Source organism: Somniosus microcephalus, chromosome 7 (assembly GCF_052327205.1).
Source record: "Somniosus microcephalus isolate GS21.2 chromosome 7, FLI_Smic_1.0, whole genome shotgun sequence".
In the NCBI taxonomy this organism is placed as follows: Eukaryota; Metazoa; Chordata; class Chondrichthyes; order Squaliformes; family Somniosidae; genus Somniosus; species Somniosus microcephalus.
The window spans coordinates 103,985,417-104,001,685 of NC_140993.1; positions in this window are offsets into that span (position 1 = coordinate 103,985,417).

The window sequence follows — 16,269 nt, forward strand, 5'->3', positions numbered from 1 at the left end:
TTCATTTTTACCCCTCCCAGATGACCCTCATGAAGCTCATTGAGCTCTCTATCCCTTAACTTGGGTGGAATTACCACTCGGGATCCACACACCAAGGTCCCCCGGCACACTGACAGCTGTTCTCTTCTTGTCGAGAATGCTGGCAACAGTGAGTCGCCATGTGCTGGCCATCCCTTCACTGTCAAATCATATACCCGAGACAGTGTCGGGTCATTTCGGGTCTCCTTTTCTATATGAGCGTTAGTTACCGGTAGGTATTCAACTATAGTCGAATGAAGTATTTCGACAGGATCCACTGCTGGTGCTTCCTCCATCTTGCAATACATACAGGTCTAGTTTTGGTGTTTCCTTACCGTTATATATAACGGTCACCCTTATTTTTCCTTTGGGGTAGACTTCTTGCCCCGTGTACGTCTTCAAAATAATTTTTGTGTCTCTCAAGGGTATGTGTGAGAATAGCCGCTTGTAGTCCCGTCGGTTTATAACTGTTAGGGCTGATCCTGTGTCCAATTCCATTTTTACCTGGACTCCTGCTATCTTGAGAGTGACCCAAATGGTTCGGTGATCCTCCGTTTTGATCACATTATGTAGTTTCAGACAACTCAGCTCCCTGCTTTCGGAGTCGGTATCACTCTTTTGTTCGTCTGAACTATTCTCCGTCAAATTATGTACCTTCTTGTACTTTTCTTTTGGTGATTTCTTATTGCTGGTTTTCTTTCCCGACCTGCAGACTCATGCTATGTGTCCTACTTTTCCACACTGTCTGCACACTTTGTCTTTGAACCAGCAATCATTTTGGTCGTGTGTTGTTCTGCCGCAGCGATAGCACTTCCCTGTTCTGTATGACATTTCGTTTGTGCCATATTCTTGCGGTCTCTGTTGTATCTCTGCAGCACCCTGTGCTGCTGCTTCATATGATACCACAATGCTGAAAGCCTTGTCCAGCGTAAGGTCCTTTTCAGATAAAAGCCGTTTCTGGGTTCCTTCACTTTGAAGCCCACACACAAACTTGTCCCTAAAGGTATCTGCCAGTCCCGTTCCAAACTGGCAGTGTTTCAATAGTTTGCGCAGTTCTGTTAAATATTCAGCATTGCTTTCATCCTTATGCTGGTTCCGTTTGTGAAACTTGAATCTTTCTGCTATCAGCTACGGTGTGGGGTTTAAATGTTCCTGTAGTATCATCACTATGTCTCCAAAACTCTTTTCCACTGGCTTCGCTGGGGTTACTAGCTTTCGTAATAAGCCATACGTCTTTGCACCCATTAAATTTAACAATACCGGTGCTTTCTTGTCATCTGACACCTCATTTGCCTTGCAGTATACCTCTATTCGTTCGACATAAGTAGTCCAATCTTTGACTTCATTGTCAAATGCGGTGATACTGCCACTCTTCGGCATTTTGGGTGTGGTTTAAAATGGCGTCTCCCGCGCTTTCCTTCCTCCCCCGCTGCTGCCAATGCCGCTCTTGGCGGTCCTCGTGGCAATGGCGGCGCCCTGTAGGTTTTGCGCGCTTCTCCTGCGCTGCTGCCAACGCTGCTCTGGGCGGTCCTCGTGGCAATGGTGGCGCCTCGTGGGTTTCTGCGCGTCTCTCTCCCTCTCCTCGATGCTGCTCGGCCCCTGAACACATGCTGCGCCCTGTGCACTCTGCCCTCTCTCTCTCTCTCCCGTCGACGATGCTCGGCCCTTTGCTGTGCCGCTCGGTCGGGCTCTAGCCCGCCGTTGTCCGGGAAGGGTCTGCGCACTACCTGTTGCCAGCCCGTTTCGCTGGACCACCATGACTGGAAAGCCAAGCCTGGCTCTCAACAGCCTCCCCCACAATTCTCGAGTCTCTGCTGGATGACTGGGCGGTTGCCCGTGGTCGACGCCCGTGTCTCTGGCCTTGACCTCCAATCTACTGGTCTCCAGGAACGAATCCCTGGGAGGCGATGCAGAGTTGCAGGTAGGATCGGATTTGCCTCATCGCCAATGTTGTGTCCGTCAGTAGTAAGACACAAGACTGCAGGAGAACGGTACAACAGGTGTTTACTCAACGTGGCTCACTCTGGAACTGAACTGTACAGATTACTACACAGTGCTATATACAGGTGTGTTCACTGCCGGTACTACAGTATACATGAGCTGTAAAAATTAGTTCCCCCCTTAAAGGTATATACATTACAGTTGTCCCTCGATGTTCCGTGTGTTTTCCCCATTTCATGATGATCTTTGTAGAGTATAATATGCCTGTATTTGCCTTAGTTAGTACTGTGTCATTATGATTTATTTGTGTTTTCCCCTCCCATGTACCTTCTCATTTGCTTGCATCTTGATTTGTTTTACATTATGCAATAAAATTCCATTTCGTTTCATCAAACTTGGTCTATAAGAGTTTTCCCTACATTGTAGTTCCTGCCCCAAATCCAGAGTACAGAATCTAAGGGGCGAGTGGTTCGAACCACTCATGGTTTTACTGTGCAAGAGAGAGAGGCCTCTAGAGAGAGAAACCTCTGCGATCTAAAACCCCTTACAAGGGGTACAAATTTATTTCTTCATCCACCTGCAGAGGGAACATGTGTAAATTTTCCAGTCCTCAGTTTAGTACTCAAGTACATAACACTGGGCTGACCTCACAGGCTCTATCATACATGTCTTTTCATTTTCTATAGGTGACCCATAAGAACCAGCTCGATCTGCTCCAGATGGCCGCCAATTCAGCACCTCGCAGCGCTCCAGGGGTACTTTTATAAGTCCGCTCTGCCAGCAGGGAGCTTCCTCTGCTGGCAGTGAATATCAGGCACTTATACTTTTCTGACCACACCCACCTCAGGCATCATCACATGCACCAACCACAAAGGGGCAGATGTTGGACTGCTTCATCACTTTTCCCAAGAATCGGTACAGTACCTACATATTGGGTTTCTTCTTTGCCTGTATACATCTGTCTTCCCTCAGTCTTGTCAAAGGCTGCCATCGGATTGAAATGTCTTTCTACAGGCTGTGAAAATGTTTGTCTCATGCTACCATTTTCCTTTAAGTGGCTGTTTCTTTAAAATTTCATCTGTTTCCTTTACGTTATCCCCTAGCAAATCTCCACTTGGAGCTGTGAATAATTATGCAAGTTAGCTGACCCAAGAAAATTGTGTGCAATTAGCACTTTGCCATCCTGGCATGATTTGCACCAGTCATTCCTTCAGCACTGAGTTACACCAGTACATGAAATCAGCTGCTGCCATTTTAATGGGTGTAACATTTGCATATTGATTTATCATTGGCCCGCAGGCATCTGTAAGGAATACCTATTATATTTACATGTGATCACATGCTGAGTTGTCATTGGCCCGCAGGCATCTGTGAGGAATACCTATTATATTCACATGTGATCACATGCTGAGTTGTCATTGGCCTGCAGGCATCTGTAAGGACTGCTATTGTTTGGAAGACCCAGGGCGTCCTAACTCCATCTTGTCCACACGGTGCTGGATGATTGAGAAAGCTTACAGACCTGATGCTTCATTAAAAGAGTTTAAACTGTAATACTCCGTTGTCCTGCAATTTATTATTTTTGTACAAAGTGTGCAAAACAAGACAATGGGTTTAAGACATCTTAGCAGACAAACTTGAAGGAATTCAAGAGGAAGATGTTTTTGTCTATGTTAGGAGGAACAGTAAACTATGCAGATGGGAGCAGGAAGTTAAAAAAAGGACATTGACAGATTAAGTGAGTGGGCAGATGGAGTTCAATATGGGGAAGTGTGAGGTAATCTACTTTGGATCCAAGAAAGGCAAATCAGAATATTTTCTTAAAATCGAGAGACTAGCAACTATGGAGGAACAATGGGATTAGGGTGTTCATATACACAAATCATTAAATGCCGGATCACAGGTACAAAAAACAATCAAATAGGCTAATGGAGTGTTGGCCTTTATCTCAAGGGGGTTGAAAAACAAAGGGGAGGAAATGATGCTTTAGTCATAAAGAGCCTTGGTAAGACCCCATCTGAAGTACTGCATTCAGTTTTAGGCATCACATCTCAGGAAACATATATTGGCCTTGGAAGGGGTACAGCACAGATTAACCAAAATGATCCTGGGCTTAAAAAGTAAAATTATGAAGAGAGATTGCACAAACTTGAATTCTATTCCCTTGATTCTAGAAGGTTGAGGGGTGATCTAATTTTTTTTATTGGATTATGGATTGTGGGCATTGCTGGCAAGGCCAGCATTTATTGCCCATCCCTAATTGCCCTTGAGAAGGTGGTGGAGGCAGACTCAATCATGGCTTTCAAAAGGAAATTGGATAAGTAACTGAAGGAAAAAAAATTGCAGGGCTATGGGGAATGGGCGGGGGAGTGGGATTAGCTGAAGTGCTCTTGCAGCAAGCCGGCACGGGCCCGATGGGCCGAATGACCTTCTTTCATGCTGTAATCATTCTATAATTCTATGATTCTACGAAGCCTAGGTGAGTTGCTGTAGAGCACCTTGTAGATGGTACACATTGCAGCCACGTTGCGCCGATGGTAGAGAGAGTGAATGTTTAAAGAGAAATGGAGAGGCAGAGAGATTTCGGGAGGGAATTCCAAAGCTTAGGACCTAAGCAGCTGAAGGCATGACTGCCAATGGTGGAGCATGTAAAATTGGGGATGTTAAAAAGGCCAGAATAGATGAAGTGTAGAGGTCTCGAGGGGTTATAGGGTTGGAAGAGAATACAGAGATAAGGAAGTGCAAGGCCATGGAGGGATTTGAAAACAAGAATGAGAAATTTAAAATCAAGGTGTTGCTTTCCTGGGAGACAATGTAGGTCAGCAAGCACAGGGGAGAAGGGTGAGTAGGACTTGGTGCGAGTTATCACACAGGTGGCAGAGTTTTAGATGACCATAAGGAGGGTAGAACTAGGGAGGTTGGCCAGGAATGCATTGGAATAGTCAAGTTTAGAGGTGATAAAGGCATGGATGAGGGTTTCAGCAGCAGGTAAGGAAGGAGATGGGCGATATTATGAAGGTGCAAATGGGCAGTCAGCGACAGAACGCATATAAGATCGGAAGCTCAAATCATAATCAAATATGACACCAAGGTTGCGAACAGACTTGGACAACCTTAGACAGTTGCCGGGGAGAGAGATCGAATCAGTAGAAAGAGAATAGAGTTTGTGGTGTCAACCGAAGACAATGGGCAGGATTTTCATTGGGCTGTGGAGGTGGGATTGGAGGCGTGTGGGGTGTTAAAATTGCAAAAACTGGTGTGCGGGCCCAAACCCGCCTCCATCCCGCCTCCAAGCAATTTTCATTAATTCGTGTCTAATGGTCCCGTCTCCGTCCTGCCTTCAAGAGGCGGGATAGGCCATTAAGGCCCTTAACAAGCACTAAATTGCCTCTATAATGCCATTTTGAAAGGCCTTTGCGATTTTAACCCTTTTTCCATGTGAAACACGCCTGTTCTGAAACACAATGGTGAAACCTGGCGGGAGCACAATTGGATTGCTGACTATCAGCTGCAGCTCAACCATTAAAGAGGAGATTTGATCAGCCATCATTTGCAGGTGGCAGGACTTTGTAGACTCAGGTCTGGGGGAACTTTTAGAAGGCATAACCACAGCTGTGGAAGTTTGGAGCCTGACACCCATCTCCAGTGTGACCTCCTGGGAAACCCCTCTCGCCACCTTCACTGAGCGCTTCCTCAACTGAGGCATATACCAGAATCATTGGAGTCATTTATTTCCTTCCCTTCTGGACATTAGATGAGGACGAAGACCAGCCGCGGCACCAGCAGAACCAGGAACAACAGCAGCACCAACAGCAGCTGCACCAACAGCAGCAGCAACAACAGGAGCGCCAAGATGCTGCTCACCCACCTGAAGCTGCACAGGCCAAAAGGGGCCAGCGCATGGAAGCCTGTCGGCGCAGGAGATACCCCCCAAACAGGGTCTATAGACACAGGGTCAGCTACCTCAACATATCTGAGCAGCAGTGCCAAAGGCGGTTCCGACTTTCGCAAGAGGTAGTGACTGACATCTGCGCAATGCTACAGCAAGACCTGCTGCCCAGAGGACCAGGTGGACAAGCAGTACCAGTGGCTGTCAAACTCACCATCGCACTCAACTTTTTTGCCTCAGGCTCATTCCAGGGATCAGCAGCAGACATCAGCAGCATCTCCCAGGCGGCCGCACACACTTGCATCACGCAGGTAACTGGTGCCCTCTTTGCCATCGCGCACAATCACATCCATCTCACCAAGGATCAAGCAAGTGTCACGGCGTATGCAGTTGGATTAGCTAATCTGGCAAGCTTTCCAAGGGTGCAGGGCATCGTTGACTGCACACATGTGGCCCTTAAGGCACCCCATCGCAATCCAGGTATTTTTGTCAAACGCAAGGGCTTCCACTCCCTTAACGTTCAGCTGGTGTGTGACCACAAGAAGGAAATTTTGCATGTTTGTGCCAAGTACCCTGGCAGTTGCCATGACTCCTTCATACTGCGCCAGTCTAGTGTGCCTCCGCTATTCAGTCCACCAGACCAACTTAACAGGTGGCTACTTGGAGACGAGGGCTATCCCCTGAAGACATGGCTAATGATGCCGTTGTGGAGACCATCCAACGAAGCTGAGGAGAGCTACAACTCCAGCCACATTTCCACCAGAGCCATAATCGAGCAAACCATTGATTTGCTGAAGATGCGCTTCAGATGCCTGGATAGATCAGGTGGAGCCCTGCAGTACTCAGTAGCCAGGGTCTCCAGAATCGTCGTGGTTTGCTGTGCACTTCACAACATGGCACAGCAATGTGGCTTGCAGATTCCTGACGACCAAATGGCTCATCACATATCCTCCTCAGATGAGGAGGAGGAGGAGGAGGAGAGCGAAAACGAACATCTTGCAGAGGCCCATCAACCAGTGGCAGCAGTACACGAGAACATTGCTGCCTGGGATGCAAGGAGTGCACTCATCTTGGCCAGATTTGCTTAGGCTAGCCAATCAAGCACTTTTGCCTCGCAGCTTCTTACCTGAGCATTGACAATGGCCAAGGACCAGTGGATTCCTAGCAATTTGACCACCATACTGACAATTGCATGTAATCCTAAGCCCTCAATGTGACACACGCCACAACTACAGCAGTAGCCATCAGATTTTTTTATTTACATTATTCATCTGATAGCTTTTTCACAGAAAACATCAAATTTCACCCAAGTGACTACCCTTGTGATTATTTGTGCAGTATCTTTCTCTTACGCCTGCTCCTACGTGGTGCTTCCCCTGTGGCTTCAGCAGATGTGGAGGCCCCTTGCTCACTTTCCTGCTGCTCCTGTCTCGATACCTTTGGCGGGCATCCTCTGGGGTTGTGAACCTGTGAGGGCTCGGCAACAGTCTGCTGCTCCTGCGGCTGTGCAGGGGTTGAGACGCCGATCTCAGATGGGTGTGGACTCTGGTGGGGCTCTGACCGAGGGCTCTGCAGTGGCATGGAAGTGTGAGCGCTTGGAGAGGAGCCCCCACTTCCTTGATGTCTGCCACCAACTTCCCTCTCATGGGTCAGGTCCCCCTCAGCGCTTGCAAGTGGCTTGAGAACCCCTTGCTGCACATCAGGTGGGCCATGGGGACCCACATCTGCACTGGCAGTCCTACTCAGAAGGACTTCCATGAAGGTTTGGTTTCTCTGTTTAATAGATGACCATCGCTCCTCCAGAGATGTCATTCTATTCTGAACACACACCATGTTTTCTGCACTCTGGTGACTTATCACCTCCATGGAGGTTGCCATCCTTTCCATGGTGATGCATTCATGCGCCAATGACTCCACAAAGGCTCTGCTCATGTTCGCTATGGACTCTTCCATTCGCTCCACAATCGCAGTGACCCTGGAAACAAAACCTGCCAGAGACTCCTGCATCTGTTCCTGGAGTTCCAGCACCACTGATCTTATGGATGGACCCAGAGGCAGAGGGTTGACATGCAGCTGAGCCGAGCTGGCAGTGTCCTGCGCCCTCTGACTAGGACTCACCACTGCTGTCCCTGTCTCCACAATCTGCTGATGCTCACTTGTGAGCTGTGATACACCAGGTGACAACACTACTCTATGTCCCGAAGGTCCCACTGAGGTGTGAGTGTCTGCGCTGGTGCTGGTTGCGCTGAATTCTGCTGATGCTGCACCCTCAGATGTTGCAGCTTCCTCTGAGGAGTCTTGAGGCTCATGCTCTTCCTCCTGGCTAGTGGGGACGGGTGCTTGCGATGGTCCTGTGGGGGAGTAAAGGGAAGAGTCAAAGATGTGATGCCAAGGTTACATGCACATTGAATATTGCAGATGATCATAGGTCCATCTGTTATAGCTTCAGAATCATTATCAGCGACTCATGCAATGTCAATGAGAGAGATGGAAAACTATTCTGTCACCAGCTTGCTGTGATGCACCCGTCTGTCCGTCCCCTACTTGCGCATCTTCCTCCACTCCTACGATCTCCAGGACCGCCTCCTCCCAGGGGGTGAGTTGGGCTACTGAGGGTGGCCCTCCTCCTGTCCTCGCTCTTTCTCACTTATTGTGAGTGCTCTTTTCCTGCAATGAGGGAGACAAGTGGAGGTTGAGTGGGAATGAAGGAGTGTAGAGCTTCCATAGCATAGATACTTAAAAGGATACAAAGATGGAGTGAGGTGGCAAGACCAATGGCCCTCCCTGTGTGTTGTCAGTTGTTTTCATAGCATCACAGTGATAGGGAGTGTGAGGGCTGCATAGTCGAATAGTTAGGTGAATGTGACCATAGAGAGAGAGGGAATGGGTAAGGGTGCATGGATGTCAGTGTCAAGTGGGATGTGGAGGAAGAGATTGCTAAAGCTGAGTGCTGGTGAGGAGAGGCAATGGGGATCAGATTGAGGGTGATGGGAAATACATACTCACTTTTCCAGTGCGCAGAAGGTCATGAAATCTCTTCCTGCATTGAATCCAGGTTCTGCGGGTTACTGATAATGAGTTGACCGCCTCTGCCACCTGGATCCACACAGCCTTGGTCTGCTGGGGAGGCTTCTTCCTCCCTGAAGAAGGGAAGAGCACCTCTTTATGAGCTCTTGCTCCCTCAACTAAAGCCTGCAAGGCAACGTCATCAAACCTGGGAGCAGACCTAGGTTTCTCGCTGGTCATTCTGCCTCCAGGTCCCTGTAGCATGAAAGGCCAAAAGCTTGGCAGCCTGCAGAAGAAGCTAGGCTTGTTGCAGACCTTAAATGCAGCAGCAACAATGATGTCATCGGAGGCGACTTTCAGAGTGGAAAAACTCATTTGTCATGGGTTCCCACACGTTGGAACTCAATTGGCCAATTAAGTTAAAAATCGCAGCAATCTCCCACATCGATTTAGATTCGGGTGGATAACACGAAATGCGGATTACACGACCCCAACCCGCCCCTGAATTAAAATCCAGCCCATAGACTTCAGTTTTCCAGGTATTTAAGAGCTGAGTCAAGAGGTGAGTCACTCGCCATAGAATACCCAGCCTCTGACCTGTTCTTGTAGCCACAGTATTTATGTGGCTAGTCCAATTAAGTTTCTGGTCAATGGTGACCCACAGGATGTTGATGGTGGGGGATTCAATGAGGATAATGCCATTGAATATCAAGGGGAGGTAGTTAGACTCTCTCTTTTTGGGAATGGTCATTGCCTGGCACTTGTGCGGCACGAATGTTACTTGCCATTTGTACGCCCAAGCCTGGTTTTGCTGCATGCGGGCATGGACTGCTTCATTATAAGAACATAAGAAATAGGAGCAGGAGTAGGCCATTTGGCCCTTCAAGCCTGCTCTGCCATTCAATAAGATCATGGCTGATCTTCTACCTCATCTCCACTTTCCTGCACTATCTCCATATCCCTTGAGTCCCTTAATATACAAAAATCTATCGATCTCTGTCTTGAATATACTCAACGACTGAGCCTCCACAGCTCTCTGGGGTAGAGAATTCCAAAGATTCACCACCTTCTGAGTGAAGAAATTTCTCCTCATCTCAATCCTAAATGGCCGACCCCTTATTCTGAGGCTGTGACCCCTGATTCTAGACTCCCCAGCCAGGGGAAGCATCCTCCCTGCATCTACCCTGTCAAGCCCTGTAAGAATTTTGTGTGTTTCAATGGAATCACCCCTCACTCTTCTAAACTCTAGAGCATATAGGCCTAGTCTACCCAATCTCTACTCATATGACAATCCTCTCATCCGAGGAACCAGTCTAGTGAACCTTCGTTGCACTCCCTCTATGGCAAGTATATCCTCTCCTTCATTAAGGAGAGCAACACTGTACACAATACTCCAAGTGTGGTCTCACCAGGACACTATATAATTGCAGTAAGACGTCTTTACTCTTATACTCAAATCCTCTTGCAATAAGGGCCAACATACCATTTTCTTTCCTAATTGCTTGCTGTACCTGCATGTTAACTTTAGCTTTCAGTGATTTGTGTAAAAGGACACCCAGGTCCCTCTGAACACCAACATTTCCCAATCTCTCACCATTTAAAAAATACTCTGCTTTTCTATTTTTCCTACCAAAGTGGATAACTTCACATTTCTCCACATTATATTCCATTTGCCATGTTCTTGCCCATTCACTTAGCTTGTCTATATCCCTTTGAAGCCTCCTTTCATCCTCCTCACAACTTACATTCCCACCCAGCTTTGTATCATCAGCAAACTTGGATATATTACATTTGGTCCCCTCATCCAAATCATTGATATAGATTGTAAATAGCTGAGACCCAAGCACTGATCCTTGCGGTACCCCACTAGTTACAGCCTGCCAACCCAAAAATGACCTGTTTATTCCTACTCTCTGCTTTCTGTCCATTAACCAATCCTCAATCCATGCTAGTATATTACCCCCAATCCCATGAGCCCTAATTTTGTTTAATAACCTCTTGTGTGGCACCTTATCAGATGCCTTCTGAAAATCCAAATGCACCACAGCTACTGGTTCCCCCTTATCTATTCTGCTAGTTACAACCTCAAAAGACTCTAACAGATTTGTCAAACATGATTTCCCTTTCATAAATCCATGTTGACTCTGCCCAATCCTATTATTATTTTCTAAGTGCCCTGTTACTACGTCCTTAGTAATAGATTCTAGTATTTTCCCTACTACTGATGTCAGGCTAACTGGTCTGCGGTTCCCCATTTTCTCTCTCCCTCCTTTCTTAAATAGTGGGGTTACATTTGCTACCTTCCAATCCGCAGGAACCATTCCAGAATCTATGGAATTTTGGAAAATTACAACCATTATCTCTATAGACACCTCTTTCAAAACCCTAGGATGTAGACCACCAGGTCCAGGGGATTTATTTGCTTTCAGTCGCATTAATTTCTGCAGAACTATTTTTTTACTGATAATAATTTCTTTCAGTTCCTCATTCTCGCTAGACCCTTGGTTCTCCACTATTTCCGGGAAGTTTATTGCTTCTTCCGTGATGTCAGACACAAGGGGCTGGATTTTCCAAGCCCCGAGGTGGCAGGCATGGAGGCGGGACTGCTGGTAAGGTAGCAGAAAGTGGGGGCAGATGGCAAACCCGCCCCCATCCCACCTCTGTGCCCTTTTGCCAGGAGGCGGAAAGATGTGCTGCTTCGGGTCCCATCTCCTGGAGACAGGAAAGGCATTAAATACTTTTAACTGCCTGTTAACAGGTAGTTAACAGGCAGAAAAAAGGATTAGTGCCATTTCACCTTCACAGGTGAAGGCTTCCCGACCTCGGAGAACCCCGTCGGGTTGGAGGAGATGTGAAGGAGGTCTGCGACGGTCGGAGGCACCTGGAAGTAAGATGTAGAGGTGAGTGATGGGTGCAAGTGTGGAGTGGTAAATATGTAATGTGAGTGATAAGTGTAAAAAAATGTTCACTTACCTTGTTTTCTTCCTACAGACTTCATCCTCTCTGGATCGGGAGACCCGACATCCTCGTTGTTGATTTCACAGACTGGCTGTTGGATCCTCCGAACCAATAGCCATCTGAAATCGACAAAGTTGAAAGGTTTGATGAGTCCTGAACTCAAGGTCTCATCAAACTACAGAGAATGTCAGTGTTTGACAGCTTCACAGAGCTGTCAAATGCTGACATTTCTTCTTCCAAGAAGTCTTGACAGATAGCACGTCTGACGTTGACGTGCTCTGTCAGTGACTTCCTCCCTAATTGGCTTGCTGAGCCCGCAGGGCGGGCTTAACAAGCTCAATCAAGGGAAAATCTCTCTGGTTGGTCAGGCAAGGATGGAGGCGGGACATTGACACGACAAGCAGCAGTCCCACCTCCAACTCGTCTCCATTGAGAAAATGCAGCCCAAAGTATTTGTTTAATTTCTCTGCCACTTCCTTATTCTCCATTATAATTTCTCCTGTCTCAGCCTGTAAGGGACCCACATTTACTTTCGCTAATCTTTTCCTTTTTATTTACCTATAGAAGCTTTTATAGTTTGTTTTTATGATTGTCACTAGTTTACTCTCATATTCTATTTTCCCTTTCTTTATTCATTTCTCGGTCCTCCTTTGCTGAATTCTAAAATCCTCCCAATCCTCGAGCTTACTACTCTTTTTGGCAATGTTATAAGCTCTTTCTTTGATCTAATACTATCTTTAACTTCTCTTGTTAGCCACGGTTGGACCACTATTCCTGTGGGGTTTATGTGCCTTAAAGGAATGTATATTTGTTGTGAAATATGTATTAATTCTTTAAATGCTAGCCATTGCTTGTCTACAATCATACCTTTTAATGTGGTTTCCCAATCTACTGTAGCCAACTTGCCCCTCATTCCTACGTAGTTTACTTTGTTTAGATTTAAGACCCTAATTTCGGATTTAACTAAATCTCTTTCAAACTCAATATAGAATTCTATCATATTATGGTCACTCTTCCCTAAAGGCCCCTTTACTACAAGGTTATTAATTAACCCTTTCTCATTGCACAATACTAGATCTAAAATAGCCTATTCCCTAGTTTGTTCCTCAACATACTGATCTAGAAATCTATCTTGCATACATTCCATTAATTCGTCCTCCACATTATTACTGCAAATTTGGATGCCTTGTCTATATGTAGATCACTGTATTACCCTTGTTACATGCGCCTCTAATTTCCTGATTTATACTCTTTCCTACATTACAACTGCTGTTTGGGGGCCTATAAACAACTCCCACCAATGTTTTCTGCCCCTTTCTGTTTCTTAGCACCACCCAAACTGATCCTACTTCTTGATTTTCGGAGCTAAGATCCTTTCTCTCGACTGTCTTTATCCCATCCTTTATTATCAGGGCTACCCCTCCTCCTTTTCCATTTTGCCTATCTCTTCTAAAAGTTAAGTATCCTGGAATATTTAGTTCTGAACCTTGGCCACTTTGCAACCACGTCTCCTTTATGGCTATTAGATCAAACCTGTTAATTCCTATCTGCGCTATTAATTCACCTATTTTGTTGCGAATGCTTCACGCATTCAGATATAGTGCCTTTAGCTTTGACTTATTTCTATTTTCCCTGATGTCACTTTAGTCACTGATGCCTTATTACCTTTGTTACTCTCTCTGTCCCTTCCTGACCCACTCTGCTTATTTTTACCCAAAACTCTACTCTGCTCTAGAGCTTTGACATTTCTCTCGCTGCTTTTAAATTTACACTTTCCTGAATAATCCCACCCACCTCCCCTTCATTAATTTAAACCCCTGAGGAATTGCGAATGGAACTGAACACTGTGCAATCATCAACAAATATCCCTACTTCTCACCTTATGATGAAGCAGCTGAAGATAGTTGGGCCTAGGACACTGCCCTGAGGATCTCCTGTGGTGATGTTCTGAGGCTAAGATGATTGGCCTCCAACAACCAAAACCATCTTCCTTTGTGCTAAGTATTACTCCAGCTAGTGGAGAGTTATCCTCCTGATTCCCATTGACTTCAATTTTACTAGAGCTCCTTGGTGCCACATTCGGTCAAATGCTGCCTTAATGTCAAGGGCAGTCACTCTCTCCTCACCTCTGGAATTCAGCTCTTTTGTCCATTTTTTAATCAAGGCTGTAATAAAGTCTTGAGCTCAGTGGTCCTGGCAGAACACAAACTGAGCATCGGTGAGCAGGTTATTGGTGAGTATGTGCCACTTGATAGCACTGTCGAAGACATCTTCTATCATTTTGCTGATGATTGAGAATAGGCTGATGGGGCGGTAATTGGCGATATTTGATTTGTCCTGCTTTTTGTGGACTGGACACACCTGAGAAATTTTTCACTTTGTCAGGGAGATGCCAGTGTTGTAGCTGTACTGGGACAGCTTGGCTAGAGGCACAAGTCTTCAGCACAAAGCTGGGATGTTGTCTGGGCCCATAGCCTTTGCAGTATCCAGTGCACTCAGCCATTTCTTGATATCACGTGGAGTGAATTGAATTGGCTGAAGACCAGCTTCTGAGTTGGTGGGGACATCAAGAGGATGCCGAGATGGATCATCCACACGGCACTTCTGGCTGAAGATGGTTGCGAAAGCTTCAGCCTTGGCTTTTGCACTCACGTCCTGGGCTCCGCCATCAATGCGGATGTGGATGTGGATGTTCATGGAGCCTCCTCCTCCTGTTAGTTGTTTAATTCCCCACCACCATTCATGACTGGATGTGGCAGGACTGCAGAGCTATGATCTGATCCATTGTTTATGGGATCGCTTGGTTCTGTTTATAGCATGCTGCTTCTGCTGGTTAGCAAGCGGAGCAGGCTCGAGGGGCCAAGTGGCCTATTCCTACTCCTATTTCTTATGTTTTTATGAGGAAATGATTTTGCTACCTAGATACTTGCTTTTCTTTTAATCAGTGTTTGCACTATAGATAATTCTAATTATCTAATTGCTGCACGGACTGCCGTGATTCAAGAAGGTAGCCCACCACGTACTCAAGGCCAATAAGGGATGGGCAATAAATGTTAGCCTTGCCAGCAACGCCTACATCCCGTGAACGAATACAAAAAAATTGCCTCATATAGCTACAACAGTTAATTTTCCACACCAGAATATCTCATCTTCATTCATTCTACTTGAATTTTCATTTCAAGGACAGCATATTCAACAATAAAATTCAGTTCTGCTTTCTGTGAGAGCACAAATTAGCAAGTGCTGCTATTCTTTGCGAAATGAAGTGATTTGTAGAATGTACAATAGGAACTTTCAAGCAGTCACAAGCAAGGACATGTGACAAGCATCTATCAGCTAGAAACTGTATGTATCAGACCTACTCATGCTTGAAAGAAGTTGATCATACCATTAAATACTGCTGTATATGTAAAAGCGCTGCGTCTGACTTAAAACATGTAAATCCAAAGCAAAGCTCCAGAAATTGAATCATTTGTTGGTGCATTAAGACAATGCATTGCAGGATACAGGTTTGTGGCTGCAATTCTACATACAATGAGATTCTTATCTTTGGAAGGTCAAAAGAAAGGTTTTAGCTGAGGTGGTTGGAACGCGGTCATTTTTGGTGTTTTCAAGTTATTCTGAAACATCCAAATTTGACTTACTTTGGATCTCCAATTTGGATCAGTATTCATCTGCACTGCTATTTGCACAATACAAGCTGGGATCCATTGCATTTAATCAAGTGTTAGAGAATAATTCTATTTTGTCTGAAATAAGTTTTGATTAGAATTGGGGACGGTCCCCGGCAATCAGAATAGATCGAGGCATGGTGGGGGGGTTGGAGCATGGCAATCGGGAGGGAGAGAGGGAGGCAAAGATTGGGTCATGGTGGTTGGCTGAGAGCATAGCAAACGGGAGGGAAGCAAAGCTTGGGGCATGGTGGTGGGGTTGAAGCCTGACAATCGGGAGAGAGGCAAAGATCAGAGCATGGTCCGGTGGTTGGGGGGGTGGGGTTTGGACAATCACTGCAGTGAGGAGAGGCCACGAACGGCAGAAGGTTTGCTTGAGGGGCCAGGAGCGCACTCATGCTCTTCCTGGCTCACAAGCAATGCTATAAAAAGCACTTATCTGCTTGATTCGGCTGCTCTTTTCTCCATTTAGCTGCCGGGTTTCCTGAGCTGAGGGAAACTCGGTCGGTCAGAGTTAAATTTAAATCAGGCTCCCAACTGCACTGTGGAAGCCTGATTTAAATATTATAATGAAGTATCCCGCTTCTCAAGAGCAGGACACAAACATGCCATGCAACCCATTGCAGTAAAAATGGCAGCAGGCGTGTACGTGGCAAGTTAGGGCCACATTTCGCGATTTTTAGTTTTTAAAACCTCAACCGACCCGCTCCTGCCCATCACAGGTGGGTTAATATCAAACCCCTACACACTATTTTCTCCCTTCTAACCAATTTTTAACCCACTTGT